Raw genomic sequence first — 21,734 nt, 5'->3', positions numbered from 1 at the left:
TTTCTTACTTGATTTTATACAAAACACGTGAAAACAGTTTTCTGTCAGGATGCATGTTCCTAGTGTTCACAGGTGCCTCCTGCCTTTACAGTAAGTAGGTATGATACACCAAGAGACCAGATTTTGGGTGTTAGAAGTAAGCTGTAATATATATAGACATTATTCGTTGGAGGTTGTCATGCCAGGAACTATGCACCATCCGGGAGATACCATCTGTGAGGACGACAACCAAATCCTGCACTCAGGTTGCTTGAGGTCTAGATGACATAAATGAGACACTTTGGCTCTGCCCACAGCAACCAGAAGAAGCCTGCAGGAATGGTCCCCAGTCACAGGAGACATCTTACTATTAGCGGCAGTGAGGATAGAGACTGATGAGAGCAAAGCCACCCTCTGGGGACGTCATCATTTGTGTCCGCAGGCAGCGAGCCTCCAGAGAGTCCATGGTGCTCAGCCGGCTCAGCTCTGTTCTCGAAATCTCAGTAACGCTGCTCTTAGATTCTGGCTCCTACAAAGTGAGTCCTGATTGTTCCTCAAAGATGGCTGCTGAGAGTATCCCTGTCTTGCCAATTCTCTCCGCACAAGCACCTAGAGCAGCGGTTCTCAACCTTCCTAACACTGCGACCCTTTAATACAGTTCCTCACGCTGCGGCGACTGTAAACCGCTAAAATTAATTTCGTTGCTACTTCACAAATGTAATTTTGCTACTGTTATGAATTGTAATGTAAATATCTGATATGCGATCACCATGAAAGGGTAGTTCGACCCCAAAAAGGTCACAACCCATAGGTAGAGAACCAGTAAATTAAAGGCTTAACCAGCTGGTCTCGTCAGGATTACTGAGTTCACAAGAAGTCTGCGTCAACAAAGACCCACTCCACGCTGGCACGGAGCTGGCACCCTACCCAGCAAGCATGTCACTCCACCACCACTGGCTGCACCTAGAATGCAGCGAGCAGCAAGGCATGCCCTGGGTGCAGCGATGAGCAGCTGCAGCCTAGATCAGTGTCAAGACAGAGGAAGCTTAGAGTCCTGGGGCCAAGAGGAACACTAGACCCGGAGAGAATTTCTAGCCATTCCAAATCCCCAGAAAGCTCAATGAATCTCACTTGTGGTTCAGGGTTTCATTTAAATCCCACCTTGCCTGTATCCCGCTGCTCTCTCTCGTCCTCGTCCTTCCTCCCCAAACAACGACAACAGCTCCTGCTAACAGCTCAGCGATTGGGCATTTTCTTCTTTTTGCCTGTGGGCGTTTATGCATGTGCACGCCATGGGGCATGTGTGGAGGTCAGAGAAGATGTGTGAGAGTTGGTTCTCTCCTCCCACTATGCCAGTCCCAGGGATCGAACTCCAGTTACCAAGCCTGGCATCACCTTCGCCAGCTGCGCCATCTCTTCAGTCTGACACTCACTCCTTGCTCAGTTTCCTGACATCAGGACTTGTTTACTTATCGGACGATGCCCTCGAATGGAGAATTAACCATGAAGAGCAAGGACAGTATTTTCACTGCTTCACTTTATAGTAACAGTATTGATACTGAGATACAATTCATAGCTCCGTTAGCCACTCTTTAGAAGTATCCAGCTCTGGTCTAGAGAAATGGCGCAGGGGTTAAGAATAGCACTGCCGGAGGCTGGAGACACGGCCCAGCAGTTAAGAGCATTTGCTGATCTCGCAGAGGACTCAAGTTTGGTCCCCAACATCCACAAAGGTATCTCACAATAACCTGTAACCCTTGCTCTAGGGGGTCTTCTGGCCCCCATAGGCACCTGTACACCCAGGGTGCACATACACACATGCATAAAATAAAAGTTAATCTCTGGGCAGGGGGAGAATTTTTACTGCACTTGTAGGGAAATCAAGTTCGGTTTCCAGCGCCCCTCAGGCAGTTCACAGACATCTGTAGCTCGAGCTCTAGGGGACGCTACAGCCTTGTCTGGCCTCTGCAGGTGCCAAGCATGCCATGCATGAAGTGCTCTTCCATGTATGCAGGCAAACATGCAGACACATGAAATAAAAACAAGTAGAATTTTTAAAATGTTTCCAAGAAGAAAGCTTACGAGCCCATGGCATTTAGCATAGTCTTAGAGTTAGATAACCACTCTCACAATCGTAGACCGTTTTTATGACCCACCTCCAAACTTCACATTCATTAGCAATCACTCCCTATTTGTTCACAGTCTATGCCGAAATGGCACTTCCTCAAACAACATACCAAGAACCTATTACTGACCCGATACTGAAATACAGTCTTTGAAGAATTGGTCAGGTTAAACTATGCTCTATATTGTCAGTCAGATACATGAACTCTGAGAGAAGAGGAAGTGGGGGGATAGTTTTGAACTCATTGACACAGGAGCCAACTATTGAACAGGACGCTAACAGCACAGGAACTAACAACCATCAATAAATGGGACCTCGTGAACCTGAAAAGTGTCTGTAAGGCAAACGACAACGTTAGTTGGACAAAGCAGCAGCCCACAGAAGTGGAAAAGATTTTCCCGAAGCTGGGCGGTGGTGGTGCACGCCTTTAATCCCAGCACTCGGGAGGCAGAGGCAGGTGGATCTCTGTGAGTTTGAGGCCAGCCTGGTCTACAAGAGCTAGTTCCAGGACAGGCTCCAAAAGCTACAGAGAAACCCTGTCTCAAAAAAAAAAAAAGATTTTCCTGGAAATACACATACAATAGATACCTAATATCTAAAATATATACCAAAAAAAAAAGAGCCCAAACAACCCAGATAGAAATGGAGTAAGATCTAAACAGAATTCTCAAAAGACGAAACACAAATGTCTGAGAAACATTAAAGAAGTGTTCAACATTTTTGGCCATCAGGAAAATGGAAATCAAAACTACTTTGAGACTCCATCTTACACCTGCCAGAATGACTAAGATCAATAAAGCAAGTGACAGCTCAAGCTGGCGAGGATGTATGGTGAGGGGAATACGCTGCCATTGCTGGTGGGAGTTAAAACTCGAACAGTCACTGTGGGAATCAACGTGGCATTTCCTCGGGAATCTGGGAATAGATTTACTTCACGATCCACCTGTACCACTCTGGGGAATATGTCAAAAGATTCTGCATCCTTCTATAGAGACACTTGCGTCACTATGCTCATGGCTGCTCTATTCATAATAGCCAGAAACTGGAAACAGCTTGGATCTCCATCCGCACATAACTGGTTAAAGAAAATGTTTATACAACAGAATGCTGCTCACTCTTTAAAAAAAAAAAAAAACCACAAAATTCACAAGTAAATGAATGGAGTTAGAAAAAAAATCATCCTGAGTGAGGTGACTCAGACCCAAGAGACAGAAATCTTTAATAAGTAAGTAAGTAAATAAATAAATGATAATTTTGATATGTATTCGCCTATATGTGGATGTTAGTTCTTAAGTCATTGACGGGAAGGCACATAACCACAGAGATTAGGTATAGAGTAAGCGGTTAGTGGGGACGGAAGGATCTCCTGAGAAAGGGAAAGCAGGATATAGAGTTATGAGTGGACAGGGATGTGGGAGGGGAAATGAAAGGAGAGGAAGAGAAGAGCTGAATAAGCGAGGGGATGCCAGGAAGGGCAGCTAAGGGCATTTGAGGGGTTGTGTGGAAACCTACTACAGAAGACATTTCTTAAAATAGAAACATATATGAAAGAAATATAAATGGGATCACCAAATAGTAGGGGAAACAAAGCCCCAATTAGATAGCTCTCTTTACCAAATGAAAACTCCAGAGCCAGGAATTAGTTAAAGGCCAAAGGTCCCATGGGAACCCCAACAACCCAAGCTATTGACAATGCTTTTGATTAGGCTCCACAAACTGTTGGAAAGATCCCATTGCTGAAGACAATACCTACACACTCCCTGAGTGCAGAGAAGTTGATCTGGTGCCTACCCAGAACCTTCACGCCTTCAGACTAGTGTTTACAGTATTGGAAGGTATTCTGCATACTACCAGAGGAGCAAGGTGAACACCAGCCCAGTTGTAGCCCTGAGATTTACAAGTGTGATATGCTTGCAAGATGCGCTGGTGCAATCGTGGCACAAAGCTTTTGGGAGCAACCAATGATTCCGATTTGCCTGAAGACCCATTCCATGAGACGGGACCCATACATAATGCTCCTTGGGTAGCCAAGAACTTGAGACTAGATAGCCCTGGGACTATCTAGGGAAAAACCAAAGAAAAATGATGAAGAAAAACGGAAATAGAACGACTCATAACAACAGCTTGCTGTACTCATAGATGCCTTCTTCAGTCATCATCAGAGAAACTTCCTCCTTCGATCGATGGGAACAGATACAGAGACCCACAGCCGGACAATGTGCAGAGAGGAGAGACCTTGGAACTCTCAGTTCTAAAAGAGTTAGTTACCTTCTTCAAATCATTCCCCTCAGAACTCAGGGAACCCTGTAGAAGATGAGTTAAAAAAGATGCTAAGAGCCCGTGGGGATGGGAGACGTTAAGGAAACAGAGCCTTCTAGACTCAGCAAAGCTAATGCACATAAGAAACGCAGCACACACAGTGCCTACAAAGGGCAAAGCCGGACGGGTCCCAGCGCTGAGCGGGAGCAGTGAACGGAAGCCCCGATTTCCCTTCTAGAAGCTGTCGCTAACTGACAGCCACTGGCGAAGAAAAAGCTAGTTTTCTCCAGTGGGGTCTCTTCTGCTCAGATATTAGCTGTTCACTTAACTGCATCTGGAACTAATTTAAACCCCCAAATACAGGGCACACCTGTGAGGGATCTCTGTGCTGAATGTGAACTGGGAGGTTCCACTTCTAATCGGGATCTTTGAGGTAGGAAGACACACCTTTAATCCAGATCTAATCTGGGCCATGCCTTCTGCTGGGAGCCTAGGTAAGGACCTGGAAAAAGGAAGTTGCTCTTGGCCTGCTCTCTCTCACCTTGCTAGCAAGTCTATTCCTCCACTGGCATTGGAATCTACTCCTTCAGGATTCCAGCATCTACTGAAGACCAGCTGAGACATCAGCCTTCTGGACTGAGCAACTTCTGGATTCTTGGACTTTCCATTCATGGGCACCCATTGTTGGATTGTTGGATTAACTGGGCCAAAGTCTGTAAGTCATTCTAATAAACCCCCTTTCTAGACATATATAGAGAGAGTCATTCTATAGATTCGGTTACCATAGAGAACCCTAACTAATATAATCGTGGTTTCTGTTTGTTTGTTTTTTTAAATATGATTTCTGTGTAAGAGAATATGTATGTATCTTGTGCGCTCTCTCTTGCTCTCTCTCTCTCTCTCTCTCTCTCTCTCTCTCTCTCTCTCTCTCTCCTGTTTTCTAATTAGAGAGAGAAAGAAAAGGTGTGGATTTTGGTGGGTGGGGAGAACCTGGGAGGAGTTGGTGGAAAGGAAACCATGGGCAAGCCCCAGCAGGATCTTTCCTAGACAGTTAAGAGGGAGCAAGGTCCTACCTGAATTCGGGTTTCAGGTTTCTAACCTCTAGAATGCAGAATTAATTTCCCGTTTTCTGAGATGTCCGGTTTGTGAATCTTTGTTCTGGGAACCCGGGGACATAATGGAAACACCAACAACCCCTGCTTTCAACCTAACCCTAGTATTTAACCCTAGTAAACCATTAAATTATTGTTTTTGGCTCTGTAGATAGTGTTTATATGCATATAATTATAGAGTTATAGGTGTTTTGTTACTGGCTTCTTTCACTTTCCATGTTTCTTTTAAGAAAAGGTTTGTTTTATTTTAATTGGGGGGGGGCGTGTGCACAGGGTGTGCACATGAATGCAGGTACCCATGGAGGCTAAAGGCTTCAGATCTGCCTTGATTTGGATGTAGGCACTAACTGAACTTGGGTCCTTTACAAGAGAAGAGCTAACTAGGAGCCCTCGCTTGTTTTATTTTGAAAGGCAGAACATGTTTGCTGCAGTGCGTGTGTGTTTCAGGATTTTTACTGCTGACTAGTATTCTGTGGTATGGGCACACCATATGTTGTTTATGCGCGCATCAGTTGGGAAACACTTAAACTATTTCTCCTTTGTGTCCTAATGTGGGAATTCTGCTCTGAAGAGTTGTGTGTGAGCTTGTGTGAGTGTGCAGTGTGTCTCCAAGCATTTCCACTACTTTGTGTGCTCCCTAGCAGCACGAGAAGGTACAAAGCGGCCGCCAACACCTCTTATCTTCCCCACTTCTGAGCCAGGGCCCCATTCATGCTACACAAACACTATTCCAACATTACAGCACTGTTTCAAAATAGTTATTTCTTTTACGTCTTAGTTCTATTGTTGTGAAGAGACCCCATGGTTATAGAAACTTTTTTAAAGGAAAACATTGAATTGCCTGGCTTACAGGTCAGAAATTTAGTTCATCATTGGCAGGTGTGCATGGTAGCACGCAGATAGACATGGTGTTGGAGAGGTAGCTGAGAGTTCTACATCTGGATCCACAGACAGCAGGAAGAACATCACTAGGCCTGACTTGAGTTTCCGAAACCTCAAAGCCCATCACCCAGTGATACACCTCCTCCAGCAAGGCCACACGTACTCCAACAAGGCCACACCTACCAACAACATGACTCCATCTGAGCTTCTGGGGCCATTTTTATTCAAACCACCACATTTTATTTTATTCCTGAGTGTATGTATGTGTGCTATGTTGGGTCCCTGGGACTAGAATTGCAGATGGTTGTAAGCTACCATGTAAATGCTGGGAATGGAACCTGAGGCCTCTGCAATGGTAAGTGTTCTTCATCGCTGAGTCATCTTTCCCCAGTGCCAGTCTTAAAAATTACATTCATTCTAGTAGGTGGAAAACGACAGTTTATTATAATCTGGTTTTCATTTCCTTGATGACCCTTGGTGCTCAGCACATTGTGTGTGTGTTTTGTGGTAATGGCATTGACCCTGAGACCTTGCGCATGTGCGGAATGCTGAAACTGAACTGTACCTCCCGCCCTGCCATGACTTAAGAAAGTCAAACTCTTTAAAAAGTGAATTGATGTTACATATTGTTACAGGCAAGCGCACACCAACCGTGGTGCCTGTGTGAAGGTGAGAGGACAACTTTGTGGGACTTTTTCTCCTTCCATCTTTATGTGCGTTCCAGGGATTGAGTTCAAGGTGTCAGTCCGAGCCTCTCAGCAGCCAGTCCTTTTCTTTTTCTGAGATTCTCACTAAATTGCCTAGGTAACCGTGAACTCAATTTGTAGTCTAGGTGGGTTTTGAACTTGGGGTCTTTCCGCCTAAGCCTCTTGAGTAGCTAGGACCTGCCCTGTTACATATGTATTCCTGGCTATCTTCTTTCAAACATTTTAATGAATTGTTGCTTTCATTGGTTAATTAATAAAAAAAAAAAAACTGCTAGGCCTGATAGGGCAGAACATAGGTAAGCAGGGTAGACAGACTGAATTCTGGGAGAAACCAGAATCAGAGATTGCTGCCATGGAGCCAGCCACCAGGTCAGATATACTGAATCTTTCCCGGTAAGCCATGACCTCATGGTGACATACAGATTATTAGAAATGGGTTGAATCAAGATGTGAGAGTTAGCCAATAAGAGGCTAGATCTAGTGGGCCAAGCAGTAATTTAATACAATTTCTGTGTGGTTATTTCAGGGGTTAAGCTAGATGGGCAGCCGGATGCAGCCCACCCTTTTTACTACAAACATGTGCAGGTGCATGTGTCTGTGTTTATATCACACTGTGTGGATACTGGAGAAGGCTGGAAGGCAGTGTTGGATTTTCTGGCCTATTGCTCGGAACTGAACTCAGGTCCACTCCAGGAGGAGCAAATACTCTTAGCTCCCAAACCATCTCCCTAGACCCCAGTCATCTTCTTTGGAGGAATTTTATTCCTACCTTTTGGCCAGGTTTTAATGTGGTTGTTGGTGGTTTTGTTTTTAGCTTGTAGGAGTTCATTCTATATTCTGAACAATCAGACTTTTTAAATAGCAGGTTAAAATTTCATGGTTTTAAAAATATTCCCCGTTGTAGCAAGTGCTGAATGCATGACAGACAGATGTTCTTGACTATTTCTAGTATTCTCAAAGACAACTTGGATTGGGTTTTTAACTTTTTATTTGCTCGTTTTTATGTGTGTGGGCATTTTGCCTGCATGTATGTCTCTGCTTAGTTGTGCACACAGCAGCCAGAATCAGATGCCATGGAACCAGAGTTAAAGATTGTTGTTAGTCACCATGTGGGTGCTAGGAATTCAACCTGGGTCCCCTGGAAGAGCAGCCAGAGATTTGTAACTTTAATTTTCTCATTTATTTTACATACCAGCCACAGTTCCCCCTCCTTCCTCTCCTCCTGTTTCCTCCACCCATCTTTCATCTATCACCCTCTACATCCACCCTCCCGCATTCCATCCAGAAAGGGGCCAGCTTCCCATGGGCATCAACAAAGCATGGCGTTTCAAGTTGAGGCAGGACCAAGCTCCTCCCCCTGCATCAAAGCTGGGATAGGCAACCCAGCATGGGGAATGGGTTCCCAAAAGCCAGTCGGCTCAAGAGCCAGGGACAGGCCCTGATTCCACTGCTAGGAGCCCCACAAACAGGCCAAATCATGCATTTGTCACATACATGCAGCAGGCTTAGGTTGGGCCCATGCAGGCTACAGACCCCCTTAGTTGTCGATACAGAGTCCATGAGCTCCCAGGAGTTCAGGCCAGCTGTTTCTGTGGGTTCCCCTATCACAAACTTGATCCCCTGCCCCCGCTTTACAGTCAGAGAGTTTAATCACTGAGCCATCTCTGCGAACCGTGGTTCTTTTCTCACACTTAATCAATGTGTTGCAGAAACATATTCCAGAATCATTGGGTCAAATTTGGGGTTGCCAAAAGAAGCTACTATACCCTGGCTTCCTACCAGGTACTGTTACCTGAAGGGTCATTATCCTCAACACTGATCCACACAACAAAAAACAATTAGCTTCTCAGACACCCCAGCGCTGGTAAGCAACGATCCGCTTCTGCTGCCGAAGGCGTCAAATGTCCTGCCCCTTCATGACTGAAGAACAAAAGGTCCTCCATTTTGTCCTCTGCCTCCATCTTGTGTCTTGTGTAAGCTATTTCCCATAAAACATTCCAGTCCTCAGAAATGGCTAGGGGCAAAAGTACCAGGGTAGCCAAGTGGAAAGTACAGGTAACCTCCGAAAATGCCCCTACTTGAAGGTCAACGAATAACTAAACTTGACAAGCAACAGGCGAGGACACGAGCCAATCAGGATTGAACCTGTCACTCCACACCCTGCTAATGTGACTTTTCTGAGTTTGCCTTTAAATAAGAGGGTACCTCCCTCTTGATGCTGCTGCACCAGATACTTTAACGAGGTCCCTGCTAGCTTGTATTGTGCACACAATAAACCCTGCTTTTGCATTTTGGTGAGTTGGTCTCCCTCGTGGTCTTTTGGGGTCACCACAGACTGGGCATAACAATGACATGGTGAAACAGAAAGATGCCAAACCAGAGGATTTACACATCACGCTTCTAATGCATGAAAGTGCTATCCCTGTACTTCACATCTCGTTCAGGAAGCTATGAAGCAGGGCCCGTGGGTTTTTAGCTCATAAATTAATACAATCCATCAGATCCTACCCGCAAGTGAAGTATGAGAAGACAGACACTGTCCCAGTTTTCTGTAGAAAACTAGACTATGGAAATGGGACTATGCTTATGTTTACCAACTAGAGAAGGAATGGAGTACAGAGATCAGCTAGGAGTTATGTGATTCTATGGGAGTATGAGCATGCTCCAGGAACAACTGGGCCTTTCCAGGCAGCCCAAAGTGCGCTTCTGCAGCTCCCAATTCTGGCTCTAGGCCAGCAACATGCTCTCTTGAATTTGCAGCCAAGTGGCCTGGACTCCTGGCACGAACATGTGACAGGTGGGTGGGTTCATGTTTGTACTGTGTCCTATGCTTGCCTGATGACCTGATGACATTGAGCACGTGACAGGTGGGGCAAGTGTTTGTCCTGCATCCTGTGCTCACCCCAAGACCTATTGTAGGAGGAGCCGGCTGCATCCCGCTGCCTGGCTAGCTTAACCCCCCCCCCCAAAATAACCACACAGAAATGGTATTAATTAAATCACTGCCTGGTCCACTCTCACATTTCTATTATCTAACCCATTTCTATTAATCTGTGCTCACCACGATGTCGTGGCTTACCTGGAAAGATTCAGCGTGTCTGACTGTGGTGACTTCATGGCGGCTCTCGCTGCCTGCCTTCTTTCTCCCAGCATTCAGTTCTCTTTTTCCCACCTATCTAAGTTTTGCCCTATCAAAAGGCCAAGGCAGTTTCTTTATTTAACCAATGAAAGCAACACATAGACAGAAGAACCTCCTACACCAAAGACCCACTGACATCCGATTCTCAAGAATCTCATTTCATTTCTTTACACTTGAGCGTCCAAGTGTCTTCATCCTTCTGTCTCTACAAATATAGCTGAGCGGAAGGCACTCTTTGGAGGGCCTTGGAAGTTCCATATGAAGTCTTCCAAACATTGAAACTCCATTCATCGCTGGAAAATAACACGTCCATTATTTTAGTTTACATCCCACCGTGGAAGATCTTCCCTCTAGGAAAAGAGCTACTTTCAAGTCGCTCCTGTGCATAAACAAATGGTTTCTTAAGCATTTAAGGAACACATCAGAGAGTATGCAAAGGAAGCTCAGTGTGGTGGTACAGGTTTAGAATCTCAGTGCTGAGGAGGCTGGGATCGGATGGTCTTCACTTAGGGCCCGTTCAGGCTACACAAGAGTAAGTGTAAGACCTCACTGATAAAAGGGTAAGATGGATATAGCGATGCCAACAATTGATGCATTTCTCTTTGACCTGTTGTCCAAAAAATGATAAAGGAAGGAATTGTTCTGCCAAGAGATAAAGCTCTACCATCTCAGAGGGGGAGAATTCACAGGGCTATTTTTACTTTGGCTAGAATAATTGTGTCCAGCCTGGGTTCCTTGGTTGGGTTTCTCTCATATCACAATGGCCTGCAAAGTCCCTTTCCTCTTGATCTGGTACCCCACAGAACAGGCTCCTCAGAGGTTCACAGCAAATGGAGAGAATTCCTCGGGACAGTGGAATTTCACATCCCTGGGCTTGGATAAAGCCAACAGGATACTTTCTTCCTCCAAGGGTTGGTTGAAAAATGTCCTATTGCCCCAAAAGTCCAGCCTTCAACCTTCTGCTGTGAGAAGCAGTCAGCACCTTCAAGTCACAGGTCTTCTGATGACAGGCTGCTAGAGTCTGGGACACCACTGGGCCTTATCTCAGCCCAGCCCTTTGAAGCCAGCGATTGTCAGCCATTGCTAGACTTTCTTATCCCAAGGAAGGAAGCTGCTTCTGCAGGCTCTGAGGCCCTCTTCACAGTCTGGATGTTTGAAAGAGTGAACGGCAATTGTATTCCGACTTTTCAATTTGTGCACACTTGGCTTTTTTATCCCTACTTTCCAGGGGGCATAGTCATTGAAATTGTTTGTCATCCTGTGGCAGGAAGGGATGAAGGCTGGGGAGGGGATGTAGACGTTTCTCTGATTGTTTACCTTCTGAAACCTCGCCTTTCCTCACCAAGCTTTGAAGCTTTGTCTGGCTGCAGCTGAGAAATCTACTTTGAACTTCAGAAAATGGTTTGAGAGGAGGAAGTGATGAGGAGTTGCAGTTATTTCTGAGATAATTTATTCTCTAGATGCTGAAGATCTGGGGCGTTGCTCACGCTGCCTGAATGGCTGCACTTTAGAGTTTCAATATTCCCATTCTTGTAAGAATTAGACAGCTCATCTGGAGAGAAGCACGCACAAAGTGGATTTTCAGCATGGGCCTGAATGTCTGCCTCATCGGAAAGTTGGTTATGTGAATGAAAATACTGTATTTTTAGTCAAGCCTACGGGCACAGACTTGTCATTCCAGATACTTGGGAGGCTGAGGCAGGAGGAACAACTCGAGAGTTTGGGATGTAAGCACATAAATCAGAGGTGGAGTGCTCACCTAACATTCATGGGGGCCTAGATTGAATACCTAGTACTGAAAATAACAAATACAATAAAGTTCATGTTTTGTTTGTTTCTTAAGAATAAAAAACCAGGGCTGGAGAGATGGCTCAGCGGTTAAGAGCATTGCCTGCTCTTCCAAAGGTCCTGAGTTCAATTCCCAGCAACCACATGGTGGCTCACAACCATCTGTAATGAGGTCTGGTGCCCTCTTCTGGCCTGCAGGCAGACACACAGACAGAATATTGTATACATAATAAATAAATAAATATTAAAAAAAAGAATAAGAAAACCACCAAATTAATCAAAAACAGCCCCCATGGGATGATTTGTGCAAGATCTGAGCCCTGTGGGACCCAAAATTCATTGAGCTTTATCAAATCCAGTAGGCCTGGCGTTTTTAAAGGTGAATACAATACAGGTCACAATTATCCCAGATGAGAATACAATTCAGGCGAAGTAGGCTCATCAGGCATCTTCTAAAGGCATCTTGGAAATTTGTCCGGCCGCTCTCTCTTCCTTTGCAGATAGTCAAGGGTATGGCTTGTTGAGAAAGAGAACTGTGGTTTTTTTCTTATCGCTGTAATCAAATACCTGAGTAGAAACACCTTACAGGTTAGAAGGTTTATTGGGCTCGCATTTCAGGGACGGAAGTACGGCAGGGTCGGGAGGGGCAGCTTGTTCATGTCTAGAGAGCCAAGAAAAGTAGAAAAGTGGAAACGCCAATGCTCAGCTGGCTCTCTGGGGCTTCCCTTTGCATTCAGGGGTGGTGTTTGTGTTTCAGGGGAGTTTTGCCCTCTCAGTTAATCCTCTTTGGAAACTTCCTCAGGGATACACGAGAGAATAAGCTGGACTTACGCCCTAGACCCAAAACAAATCCAATCAGGATGAGATTTGAAATTAAACATCACCGGAGTGTCTGAGCAGGTTGCCTTAAAAAAAAAAAAAAAACTTTGTTTTTACTTTTGCATGCATGTGTGCCTCTGTGTAGACAGAGCAGGTGGCTGCAGAGGCCAGAGGGTGTCAATGGCCCTGCATCTGCAGATACAGGCACTTCTGCACAGCCTGAGCTGGGTGTCAGGAACAGATCTTGGATCTTTTGCAAGAGTATCAAGTGCTCTTAAGGACTGAGCCATCTCTCCAAGCCCTGACTGGAGTGTTTAAAAGAACAATGACATGTGGAAAAGACAGCTATGGAGGGTTGATTTAGAGTAGACCTCCTCGAGGATCACAAATGCCAGGAAAGGCTTTTCTGTATTCGCCCGCTGGTAGCACCCACGTGACCGCTGACGCCAGCGTGGGTTTGAGGAGCTTTATTCCACTTGGTACTGAGAGACTGATAGTGTTTCTAAAGAGATTAAGAGGCTTCCCAAGCCTGCTAAGTGTTAGCAATCAAGGTCCCTGCTGCTGCAAAGCCCGAGCTTTCCCTGCCTTTTCATGCGATTTGTCAGCTTCTAAAACACCAAGACCCAAGGGGACTGCACATCGCCATCCGAAGCCACCAGTGAAGAGCACAACGTTTTCCCTGAGAGAATACGCTGTTAGCATGGGCTGTAATAAGCTGTTCTCACTGAGCGCCAAGCTCTGGAGAATAATGTTAGGAGAAATAAAACAGTAATTTATTTCCTGGTACTGAAAGCACTCTACTTAATAGAAAACTTTAAAAAAAAAAAAAAAAGGACGAGGAAACAAAAGCAGGCATAATTTTAACCGCTAAGAGAGGATTTCAACAGCCTGGGCGCATTTCCTCCCAGTCTTTGGTGTCATGTACAGAGCGGCTACCATTGCTCTCTCGCGCATCCCACTTACGCTGCCCTAGCCCGTCTCCCTCCCTCTGTATCACAAGCTCTCTTGCTTCCTCCCAGCCTTCTGTTGGCCATCCTCATCTCTCCACAGATTTCCCTGCTCTCCAGCCTGGCTGCTGCTCTCCACACTCACCCCTACACTGCAGACATGGCTGTTTTTCTAATGTTTAAGCTGCTTCACCGCCTCGGAGGGCTTGAACTACTTAGCAAGGCTTTCAAGGCCCTTCCCTTCCTGCCTCCCACCTCTTCCTCTCCTCTCAAGCCTTCAAGCTCCCCTGCCTCTCACACCCCAAGGGGCACTCATTCAGCCAGAGTCTTCTTTGAGATCTTGGCATGACCACTCTTCAGCCTTCAACCCTCAATGGTGTCCCAGGTCCTTTGGGAAGCTTTGGAGAACCTTCTTTCTGTATCTTCCCAAGATCAGAGACTTCTGGAGCTGCTGCCAGTCCCCCTGTAGTCACACTAATCTCACTGTGAAATCATTTTAACTGCCTATCTCCTCCAGATTGTGAACTTTGAAGGCAGGATCCTTATCTCTTCTTACCAAGTTGTACTCTACAAATTGACCGAAGTCTGGAATGCCTTCGGTAGTCTTTTTTTTTTTTTTTTTTTTTTAATTTTTGAGACAGGGTTTCTCCGTAGCTTTTGGTTCCTGTCCTGGAACTAGCTCTTGTAGACAAGGCTGCCCTCAAACTCACAGAGATCCGCCTCTGCCTCCCGAGTGCTGGGATTAAAGGCGTGCGCCACCACCGCCTGGCTTCAGTAGTCTTTAAACGCCTGTGAATTGTGTATTCCACAATACAACAATCTATGCCATACGAAATGTTTAATAAATTGTAAATGTCTCTTAGGTTGTCTTATATGTGAGAATCAGTATTATCTGTGAGAAGTGAGCCTTTAATTTTCGCTTGTTTTAGATGGGGCTATGTAGCCCTGGCTGAATGATACTTGCTTTGTAGCTCAGGGTGGTCTCAAACTTTTGGTAATCCTCCTGCCTCAGTCTTCTAAGAACTAGGATTAAGGGTATGTGTCACTGTGCCTAGCTCCTTTCTTTATCTTTAGTCATACCCCTTTGATCTTTAACGTGTCTCCCTGTGTACTGTGATTTTTAGACCAACACTGAATTCACGTATTCATATTCCTTTGTACCGATTACAAATCAGGTTTATATTATTTATTTTCAGGTTTTTGTTTTTTTGTTTGTTTATTTTTGGGGCAAATTCCGTGTAGCCTAGGCTAACTTTCTCCTGAGTTCTAAGATCACAGGAGTATACCACCCTGTGAAGCCTTGGACCTGATTTTTAAAAAAAAAAATAGCATTTCAGCATTGAGTAGCATGTGTGATAAGGCTTTTTGACTGTTACTCTTCATCGATTTAAGGAAATTACCCTCCAATCTTAGATTACCAAAGTTCCTTTTTTATGCCTTGAGCAAATGGTGTTTTCTTCCATCTATGTGATTTAAGTTTGTTGAATATTAAAATATTAAAATATCCTTGCTTCCTTGAAATTCATCGTGTCGTATTATTAGCACAACGACAATTTGGTTTACTCACTCCAGTTAGTATAACTAAGTCTGTCTATAAGTAAAACTGACCCATAGTTTTCTATTGCTTCCTTGCCTGGCTCGGATAGGGAGAACACCTACAGTTTCCCCTGATGAGTGGAGAGCGTTCTCTCTCACATCTTCTCTAGGACAGGGTGAACGCGGTTACAACAGTCTGCTCCCTAAGCATCGGAAGAACTAACGCACACAACAACGTGGACCTGCGCAGGTACTGACGTCCATTACTAAAGACTCGTCATTGATTGGCTCCATGTGCCCATGCCTTTCCTGCTACCTCTGTGGTTCCGCAGGGACTCTTAATTTGCCTTTTGCTCTTCAGGTTCAGTTCACTACATTGTCTGGTTTCTGTAGTGCCCCGTTCCTGCTGTTTTTGGAGACAGGGCCTCATTTCATGGTTCATGCTGACCTGGAACTTGGTACACAGACCAAGCTGGCCTCCAGCTCTTGGCAGTCCGCTTGCCTTAGCCTTTCAGGTACTGAAACTACGGGAATGAGGCACCACACTTATCTACGTGATTTCTTTTTAAAAATGAGAACTGTGTTGCTGTGCTGCCCAGATTGACCTTGAACTAACAGCCCCACCTCCACGTCAGCATCCCTGGTAAATAGGACGACAAATTTGCACCACCACCCCCAGCTCCCAATTACCGTGTAAAGCTTTTTCCAAAGGTGATTTCCATATTTCTCTTGTAAAACAGCCTAAGTGTGCACTTGTTTCAGATCTTTGGAGCTATACTTTCCCTTTTTTCCCCTTAACTTCAATGTTTCTGATGACCATACGGCTATTCAGTTTCTTTAGTCTTCAACAAGGAAAGTGAAAAGGGTTACTTGGCAGATATCTGGATGTCTATTACTCGTAAGCAATAGAAAATGTGCCTATGCATGTTAGCCAGTTTTCTGCCACTGTAATGAGATGCCAGAGAGAATCAAGACAATAAGAAGAAAGGTTAATCTGGGCTCATGGTTTCAGGCCTCTCGTGAGGCCGAACTTTGGTTCTCACCTTCTGGTAGCAATGAAGTAAAATAGAGAGAAAAAGAGACTGGCATCTCACAGCTTCTTTGAAAAGCAAGCACCTAATGACATAAAATGTCTCACTCAGTGTGGCAATTTAAAGGAGAAATGTCCCCTAGAGACTCTGCTATTTGAATATTTAGTGTCCCCAGTTCCAAGGTCTAAGCTGTATGGCCTTGACAGAAGAAGAATGTCACTGGTGGGTGAGATTTAAGGGTTTATAGTATGACCCCACCTTCTGTTTGCTCTTTCTGCTTTGTGCTTGCAGTAAGGGATGCGAGCTCTCAGCTTCCTGCTCAGCGGCATGCTTGGGACTTGCTGTTCTGCCTCCCTGCCATGATGCATTATATGAATTGTTTTGGTCATGGGATTTTACCACAAGAGAAAAATTACTACTATGCTAAGCCTGGCCCTTTGAAGACTCCTTTTGTTGTTGTTGTTGCTGGTGTTTTGAGACAGAGTTTCTTCATGTAGCCTTGACTGTCCTGGAACTCACTATGTAGACCAGGCTGCCCTTGAACTCACAGAGATCCACCTGCCTCTGCCTTCCAAGTGCTTGACTGAAGGCGTGTGCCACCATACCCAGGTATCACTTTCTCATAGTACCAAGCAGAGGATCAAGTCTTTAAATCAGGGGCTCTGGGGTAAATACCAGCTCCGAATGATAGCAGAAACCTTTCAGTACCCCGAGAATCTTTCACAGGTCCTCCTTGTTCTGCAATATCCTTCTAGTACCATAGGAATTTTCCACAGGTCATCCTTGTGTTCGTTGGCCACCGACAAAGGGAGGACAAGAGGGAAGGGGAGCAAGAGAGAATTAACAGGTGTATGACCGTATAATTGAGATAACAGGCCTCATTTCACACACCTACTCCAACTTTGCTTGGCTGGGGTTGTTGCCTGCCTGAACAGGTTTATTGACCCTGCTGCCTTTTCTTCTCAGTGAGCAGGACCACACGCTGACTAATTAGTTACATCCCCTAGGAGGATATGAACGGAGAGGTGCAGAATGCACAGGGCATGTTTGCTGCCCCTGTACTAACGACTGTCACTAGCTATGAAACACAACGTGAAAATCAATAGTAATCAGCGTGGAAAGGGTGTTGGCACGTCCGAGGGACTCACTTCTACCTCCCAGGAGCACCTCTAACCAGAGGCCAAGTCTTCAACACATAGGAAATGGTGTGCTTCCTAGTCAAATGACAACACTAGCAATCTGAAGCAGGCTGAGATTGCCGGCTGATTGGCAGCCTAAATCCAGGCCCAGGAAGTGATGAAGTGGCCATTTGCCTAAGTGTACACAGTGAAAGATTTATGGCGCAGTGATCCCGGCAGGTCCTCCTGCTGCGGTGGGTAAGGGACAGACAGATGCTCCACGCAGAGAGAATGTGGGTATGGAGAGCTTATTTTGTGGGTATTGGGAGGGTATAGAGTAGGGTGGTATGGGGAAAAGAGAGAGAGGGAAAAGGAGGCAGGAGGAGAGAAAGCAAGTAGAGAATAGAGATCAGCTTGCCTTGGCAGGAAGGGGAAGATTGGGAATGGGCAGACCTTGTCTTTTAAAGGGACAGGGCACCCAGGGAACAGGGCAGGCCAGCATAACTATAATTACAATCATAACACACACCTAGCACCCAGCCTGCTGTGGTTTCGGTGCCAAAGGTCCTACACGGGGTCATATGTTTGAATATTTGTGTCCAGATGGTGGCAATGTTTTGGATAGTTGTGGAACATTTAAGAGGTGGAGTCTCAGTAAAGGAAGTGAGTCCCTGGGGTGGGCCTTGGGGTTTTATATCTAGGCTGTGTATTTCAGACCTGTGTAACTGAAAAAGAGCCCTATGAGACCTGTGCCAGTACAAGCCCTCGGTGGAGCCCCTATTGGCAGGCTAGGGCCTCTGTTCCCAACGCTCCATCTCTCCTTACTGTGGGGAAGCTTAGCCTTTCTCATGCTGTGGAGAAGCGGTGAGGGTCTCACTGCACAGGTTTTGATACTTGACCCAAGTCTGCCTGCTTTCATTCAGAAAGCGACCCCTTAAAAGGTCACATGTCCCAAGCTGGACCCGAGAATTCTCTCTGTGAGCTCTTGGAGGGAACCCCTTCTCTCATTTAGAGTTAGAAAGCCGGGTGGCAGAGCCAGGACCACTCTAATGCCTTTCAAAGAAAACATGCTCACGAGCAGTGAGAAAGGAGGCTGAAGGAGGACAGCAGAGGCGGGAGAGTCAGAGGCTCAGAGAGAGAGAGAGGGGGGACACCTGCTGGCGATGCTGCAGTGTCCTGGGTCTCTGATGTGTACTCCAGGCACCTCTGGACTTTGGCTGACTGAGTCAGTAAATCTATTTTTAGTTATGCTATTTTGGTTGGGGTTTGTTCCGTCATAACTGAAGGAGTCTTGATAAGGACAAGTTACTCCTTTCGTTAACGGTTGGTAATTTATCTGTTTTAGGAGGGACAGACAGACAAAGATTGCATTCACGAGTCCAGACGCCATTGCCTTTAAGGCTTTCCGGATGCCAGAAGCACCCTCTCCCCTGCAACCACGTGCCCATAGAAAGCGAAGTCATGGGATGAGTAAAGTGAGAAGAGTCCTTCAGGAAGGTGATGCTTTCTGTGGCTAAGAGGAGTTCTAGAGTGTGGAGCGGCCATCTAGTTCTCTGTCTGGTTAATACCCCCTCCATACCCAAACCAAGGAAGAATTCTGTTGGTCCCCTTCTGTGGCTGTAAAAAGACATTCTGAGCTAGAGCAGTTTAGGGGAGGAGGGGTTCTACACGGCTTCCGTTTTAGGTCTCAGTCCATCACTGAGGAAAGCCAGAGCTGGAACTCCAATAGCAGCTGGAAACAGGACCCATCAAGGCACGCTTATCTATGTTAGCCACATGGCTCAGTACCTTTTTCAGGGGGGCAGGTCACATCCTGCTTCTTTGGTGATCTGGGCAGGACTAGGGAGGAACGGGCTTCCTTCTTCCTAGCATTCTCCTGTTCTCATCGCCCCGCCTCTACTTCCTGTCTCGTTGACCCGCCTATACTTCCTGCCTGGCCAATCAGCGTTTATTTAAAACATGATTAACAGAATTCAGACAATTCTCCCGCACCGTGTATCTACTGCCTGAAGAAAAGTTATCAGCAAGTGGTCTCTACGTCTAATTCAAGCTGGTGGGCTGGGGTGAAACATTCTCAGCATGGCGTTCCTGACCCCACATAACTGCCTAAGGATAGTAAATGCTGTCTGTGTTGTTGTGTTTATCAACATCTTTGCTCTTGAACAGAAATGATACATTCTAAGAGTGGCGTTCCTGACTTCATATACCTTCCTGAGGATATTAAAGACTGTCCATGTTGTTATGATCATCAAGGTCTTTGCTCTTATTTGGATGCTTTTCCTTTTCAGATGTAAAATTCCTCTCTTCCTCCTTCTCTCTCCTAGTGTTGAACACGTAAAGCAGCGTGACAGGTCAATCTCTTTACAATACGCCTCTTCTGCCAATAACGCTGAGATAATCTTAGAGGATTGTAGGGAAAGCATAAAATTAAATTAGGCATTTCCAAGAAGAGAGGGGCGAGCTAAGTGACACCTAACAGCTCGTTATAGAAGATTTAGGGATACTATCGGCAATTAACTGGCGAGTCGGAGGCTTAACATACAGCCGCCATTCTAAAGGTCCCTCTCTACAGTTCTATGGACAGAGGACAGTAGAGTCCCAGGTTTCAAGATGAAGGTGCTTTATTGCCCACCTGCCTGGGGACTGAACCCCTGTTGCACTAGGCAGGCATTCTAACAACTTGGCTATATCCATAACTCCCCAGTATCAACAAATTTATGTCCGTTCCCAAAGCCCTAGTCCCCACAAGGTGTTATGATGTGGATGACAAACACATTTATGGGGAAAGAATCTGCACTTAGAGGAATATTTATATTAAATGATTTGAGGATTTTATACATGTATACAATGTGTTTTGATCGAATATATCCCCATTTTATCCCCTCCAAATCCTCCTATTTTCCCCATCCCTTCCTCCTTTAAATTTCTTGTGTTCTTAGTTTACTGAGTCCACACTGTGCAGCCCACATGTGTATGAGTGTTAAGTCACCTACTAGGGTTGCATCCCTGAAGAAAAGAGCCTCTTCTACCCCAAGCAGTCATAGTTCCTCCATTAGGTGTAGTGTTCCACGAGCCCTTCTCCATCTACGCTGGGACTCCGGATGGTTGCGTCTTGTCCAGGTCTTTGGGAAGAAACCCTGTGTCTTTTAAAGAGCCAATAGCCTTACACGCCCTTTGCTCTGCAGAGAAACACTGCATCTTCCAAGCCCTTTCACAAAACAATTGTCCTCAAAAAGATAATCCAGAATGGAGAGCAGTTCCCAGGTTGTTGCTCGAAAGCTGTTCAGGAGCATGAGATATCTTGGAGGAAGTTTCTCCAAGCACTAGCCAGTACTCCTTTCATTTGCTTCCTGAGCATGACAAAACACCGCAGTGTGTGTGTGTGTGTGTGTGTGTGTGCGTGCGTGTGTGTGGTGGGGGAACCCAAGCTATTTGCTTGCAGTTTTTCAGGGCTTGGTTAGGTTCCCTGCTCCCTGTTCTCCGCTCCTTGCTCCTTTCAGACCCTAGTGGTTATTGCTGCAGGTACAGAAAAAATATTAGCAATTGCCCAAGAGGAAATCTTTATGAATGCTGTCATCCATTAGGATCCTGGCCAGTGAGCTGAAATCATCTGAACGCCTTCAAGGCCTGAAGCCTTGCTTTCTTAAGCACAAGAGACATTTTTCATGACTTTAAATAACGTGCATGTCACAATTTCTAGAAGGAGGTAGTCAAGACCCGGCTTCCACATTAGTATGGTCCCTGATACAAAGGTGCCCTGCTGGGGAAAGTTGTTTAAAATTGCTGATGTTCTCCAAGCGGCACCAAAAGTAGCTGTGGACCACAGGTTGGCACTGCCTCAGATAGAATCACCTGCTAACTTATAAGGTATAGATAGGGGTTCAAGGGAAGTGGAACTGCTGACTTTAATGACTTTTGTGTGTAGGGTGTGTATGTGTGTATATGTGTCTGTGTGTGTGCGCACACGTGTTCATGTGTGCTCCAGGTTCAATGAGAGATCCTATCTCAAGGGAATAAGGCAAACTGTGATAGATCAGGACATGTGAAGTCCTCTTGTTTATGTTCATGCATAAACATGTTTAACCCTAACATGTGTATATACACCACGCATATACACTACTCAAAGACACACACACACACACAAAGAGTTGTTTAAAAAACAGATATTAAAGTTGAAGGGGAAAAGTTGGGAAGAGGAAGGGGTTCGGTGGGAGTGGGACAATCTAACTATAGCAAATGAATAAGACAAAAATATACTACAATACATGTCATAACAAATCATTATTATATGT

This window comes from Alexandromys fortis, unplaced genomic scaffold (genome assembly GCF_014885135.2).
Source record: "Alexandromys fortis isolate MF-2015 unplaced genomic scaffold, M_Fortis_MF-2015_v1.1 scaffold_137, whole genome shotgun sequence".
Lineage (NCBI taxonomy): Eukaryota > Metazoa > Chordata > Mammalia > Rodentia > Cricetidae > Alexandromys > Alexandromys fortis.
Note: the sequence above shows the minus strand (reverse complement) of the source record.